The 5381-nt window shown below is 33.4% G+C and overlaps 1 pseudogene; it reads right to left on the reverse strand.

Moving 5' to 3' along the window:
• Window positions 1-278: 278 nt before the first annotated feature.
• Window positions 279-4780, reverse strand: LOC129310178 (probable phospholipid hydroperoxide glutathione peroxidase; annotated as a pseudogene).
• Window positions 4781-5381: the final 601 nt, after the last annotated feature.

Raw genomic sequence — 5381 nt, forward strand, 5'->3', positions numbered from 1 at the left:
CTGGAGAAACATGCTTATTTACCCTCAATCTTCGATCACATTCGATTTGTCCCATTTCAAGAGAGAAAAGCAAGATAGAATTAAGTTTCCAGGAGATGCAAAATTCATTCAACTCAGGAACACAACAAGGAATAACACACGAGTATGCTCCTTTAATAACAAGAGAAAATGCAGGAAATAGTGGTCGCCCCACTCATCCATATGAACATTTCATTCAACCGGACTTAATGCAAGAACCAATAAAAAAAATGATAATTGGTAATTTCTATCCTGCAGGGTTTCCAGTCTCAGCAATTTTATTCATTTTTTTTTTTACGCGTGAATGTTCAGTACAAAATATCCTAATACATACTTAGATTATACTATACACTTGCTCTCTTGCTACACCATTAGAAAGAGTAGAGGATTTACTGCAAATTCTGAAACAACATTTGCAGAATTTCTTAAAACAAGTAACCAGGAATGCAGCAACATGCTTCTAGGAAATCTAGTCTACGCCCTGTACAGAATAACAGAAGGACAGCCCCAGCTGATGCACTATGCTATGGGCTCCAGTATGCCATCAAGAAGAGACAAGCAAAACTAGATAATTACAATATTAAGCTAATAACTAATGACGCGTTGGATACAATCAAGCCTTAAAGCTTAAGAAGAGTTAAAGAGATTCTGGATGTTTTTCTGCAAGGAACATACAAAAAGCTTATTGCCTAACTTTGTATACACACTAAACAAAAATAACAAAATATATCTAACCTCCGTGGGCAATTAAAAAAAAAAAAAAGGCTAACCTGAATTTTCATGGGTTCTGTGGTAGGAGCATATCTGCCAACAACTTTCCCTTGTTTGTTTATCAAGAACTTTGTGAAGTTCCATTTGATACCATCTCTAAATATCCCCCCTTCTCGTGTTTCAAGAACTTGAAAAGTGGGGATGCTTCCTTCTCATTAACTGAATCTAGAATAATTAAATTCAATTTTGGACGATTTCCATTTGTCTCAAGTCTTAACTGACATAACCATGAAATGATATCCTTCAAAGATTTCATTTAAGACCACGGGAACACAAGATCAGGCTAAAATAACTACATCTAATAATTTAGACACACAGAGTGAAACATTGCAAGGAACTCATCTTACTCGCCACAAATGAACAGCACGAGTGAAAATGATTGGCAAATAACAGATTCCTCAATAGAGAAACTATGCATTACTCTCATTAACCACAATGAGATTATCAGAAATCACCTTATCAAAGATGGGAAATTCTGCTTTGAACTTTGAGCATGCGGCTTCCTCAATTTGCTCATTGGTTCCTGGTTCTTGTTTACCAAACTGGTTGCATGGAAATGCCTAGATTTCAAATCCTAGGGACAAAACATAAGTTCATGTATTACCAAATTAATAACCTCAAGTAATGTGATGAAATTGAAGTTTCTTCCTTGACTTAAAAGACAGACCTTGGTCCTTGTACTTCTCGTACAATGCATTTAATTCTTTGTAATTTGTTTCTGTCAACCCACTGCAGCAATAATTATAATGATAATTATAAATATTGCTAAATAAGAGTGTATAGGACAAAATAAAGAAAATAACATATCCCTATAATCAGCTGATTGCAAAAATACAACACCGTGTGTCACCAAAGAGATTATGTAGTAAAGAGTTCAAGTGTCCGAAGATTTTGAAGTTATCACTGTCATAGAGGTTTCTTTATAGTTAAGCTATAATTCATGATTGTCAGAAGTTGGCACAGCCAACACAGAAATCGTCCATGTTTTGGTCCAATGTCCTTGGGGATTGATTCCTATTAAACATACCAGTGAAGGTATTGTGGTATACAGAAATATTTTCATTTCTCTTCACGTTAAAACTTTAGAATTAAGATCCATGTTGATAGATTGAAATTTATTCTCCATCAAGAATATTCGGCAACCAGACAAAGGGCACCAAATAAAATCAACATTGTCATAAAAAGCTTTCAAGAATTCTTGTTTCTAATAGTATATCACTATCACAAGAATGCTTCCCCTAAACATATCTGAGACATGCTTGAACATTAAAATTGCAGTAAGGGAATCATTTTTGCCACAAATCAAGCAATGCAATACCAATGCACGAGTCAGTACTACCAGGGATATGAGTCTCCTTCTCCTTTTCTAATCATAACCCATTATCTACGATCCGAAATGAAGACAAACTTTTCAGAGTTCAATTATTTCACTAGAAAGCAAGCTTTGGACATTAAATAAAAGTATCTATTTGAATCTTTCTTCTGTTCTGGTTTAGCCTATTGCAATTGAATAGCATCTTCTAAAGCATCAAATTCAATAAGAGAATGCATATATGGATCAACAAAGTAAAGGCATGAAAACAAGGAGATGGTACTTTTTTATGCCAAGCAACAGAGAATGAAACTGATACAGTTTTAAGCAACTCTCAACATTGACCCTTTGATTACATAGTGATTCTTCAAACAGCAACCATATTTGAAAAATTGATGGATCAGTTGCATAACTGAACTTGAAAATGAGATGTAAAATTTAATAACTTCTATTTTTATTAATTTAACACAACTGGACTTCCTCACTTGCTATCTCTGAAAGTGCTCCATTGTCCGTGAGAGGTGATTGATGATGCAAGGCAGAGCAACATAGACCATAATTTTGAACACCATAGAGAAGGTTGAAATGCACATACACATAACACACTGGAGAAAAATAGGTTATGAAACAATTTATATTACCAATGTGACGCAACGTTCACTATCAGGAGGACCTTCCCTCTGTATTCACTGAGATTAACATCATTTCTTCGTATGTCCTGCAATTATAGTTCATACCAAAATAACATAAGGAAGGAAAGTTGTGAATAAAAATGGGGGAAACGAATTCAATAAGACAGATGAGAGATCAACATGCAAACCCTGCAGTGCCAGGCTGAGCAGAAGTTGAAGTGACAAGGTCATTAATTGCTAACACAATTGCCAAACTCAGCCTCCTGTGAGGTTGAGAGACTCCACTTACTTCTAGAGATCACCATTAGTCAAATAAAACCAATTACTGAAAAATAGATGAGTCATTGAACTGGTCAAAACACTAGTTGAAGGGTCAAAACTGTAATTGAATTATGGTAGTCTGTTTATAAATAAAACATTTCATTGAACATTTATTCAACGATTTATTGGTTTAACTGATCAATGATTTTCAACACTATGAATAAAACGATGTATTTATCTAGGCAAAACAAAAACAAAAAAAAAAGGGAATCAAAGGAATGAAACGATGAAATTCAAAGCAGGGAGGCTTTTTTACCCCCTACTTACATGGCAACCCAACACCATAAAATTAACACAAATTGCTTTCATTGGTAGTATCTTTGAATTACAATAGCTCTGAAACTTGAGGGTGTCAAATTTGGGTTTCCATTTTTTGGTGCCTTTTTTTTTTTTTTTCAAGTTATTAATGTCTGGTTTCATGTTATATGGATCCCCATGATCAGGAAACCAAACCATGGAGCAGAATAACGAAAGTTCAAACAATTTTCACTACATCGAGTTTCAACGTATAGCAAAAATTGAAAAATTTTAAGTGGAGAAAAGAGACCTTGACAGTGAAATCGTAAATGGATTGCTGAGCCATGTGAGAATGAGGAGATGAATAGGGGTGGAGGTAGAAGAAGAAGGCAAAACCCAGAAAGAGAAGCGACGCCCGATTCCGGAATGCCCAAAACTGCATTCCCGCGGACGTGGCGAGGTCTTGGATTATCACCGATGACATGGAAATAGCAACACGAATCTCCTGGAAACGCGAAATCCAGTTTTCTTTCAGTCATGCGTCTCTAATGGCTCGGAATATTATATCAGGGGATAAAACTTGCATATTAAACCTTATATGCTTAACGTGTTTAATTTTAATTAAATTAAGATATATGAATCTTTTATAAAATATTTATTTTATAATAAATTTTTATTATTAATTTTATTAATACATAAAAATTTACCTGTTATAATTTAATTAAATATAAGTATATAAATATATAAAATTAAATATATAAGAGTTATCCATTATATTATATTGGATGACAAATTAACAATACTTACAGGAATAGGTGGAATCCATACAAGAAAAATCGTGTTCAACACCAAATCGGGCTTTACCCATTGGCAAACAGGTCTTAATTTAAAAAAATTGATATGGACAGTAAAATTGTAAATAGGAATAAAATTTTAAAATTACGTTTGATTGGAGTAAAATATTTTTTTATTTTATTTTATAATTAAATATAAATTATAAAAAAATTATAATATTTCTTAAAATTAAAAAAAAAAAAAAAACCTGTAACCCTAACTCATTCCATCACTCTCCTTCTCTCCCAAAGAGCCACAAGGTGGTGCAAGAGGCTTCTTCTCGTCCTCCTCCTCCTCGTTGTCTTCTTCCACTTTTTCTTCTTCTCATCGCTCTTTTTGTTATTTTTCATGACCCTAGAAGCAGTTCAAGGACAAAGCCACAGGGAGGGATTGAATCGTGAAAGGAGTACAATACTAAAAATGGTGAGGATGCAAATGACGATGAGGATGTAAATAAGAGCAAGTTCATGTGCAATTTTTTACTCTTGGGTCATCGTCGTTCTCCTCCTTCTCTCATCTTCAATCTTCACCTTCACCCTTTAGATTTGGCAGTAGCATCGGTGGAGGAGAGGCTAGCGTCAGCATCACTTGGTCTGAAAGGAGGGAAAATGGTGAGAGGCGTCGACTAAGTGAGGGCAAAGGGAGAGAGTTGGGGGGCAATGTGTTCTGAAAATAATTAAATTCAAAATTAATTTTTCAGTACTATAAGAGTGATGATATCAGGTAATCTCATTTAGATGAGATTAAGATTGAAATTAAATTCCTCATTCTCTCATATAAATTATAAAAGGTGAGATTATTTTATCTCAGTCTTAGCCCTACTCTTCTAATCCTTCCTACCAAACAGAATCATAGAAAAAATTAATATGGAAACTTATTATTTAAGGACCATTGTAGCTAATTTATATTAGTCAAGCATTATAAAATTCTAAAATTTCATTGCAATCCCTAGCTTTTAGCTAAAATTATTTTTTCACATGAAATGACTTTATTATTCCTAAAAGTTAAAATAATAAAAAAAGTCACCCTCACTATTATTGATGTTGGCCACCAAGCCCATTTAATTATATATGGCAAAAAAAAATATACATGTAGTAATTCAAGCAAATCTATATCACTTCCAACTTATAACATAATTGTGTAATGTCAATTCCAAAATGACACTTATTATTTTACTAATATTATTTGTTAATCTAATATGGTCAATTATAAATTAAGAGTTTTAAAACTTTATACATTTTATTTGTTAATGTCCA

Source organism: Prosopis cineraria, unplaced genomic scaffold (assembly GCF_029017545.1).
Source record: "Prosopis cineraria cultivar Desert tree isolate PC_DT_omini unplaced genomic scaffold, ASM2901754v1 PC4, whole genome shotgun sequence".
NCBI lineage: Eukaryota > Viridiplantae > Streptophyta > Magnoliopsida > Fabales > Fabaceae > Prosopis > Prosopis cineraria.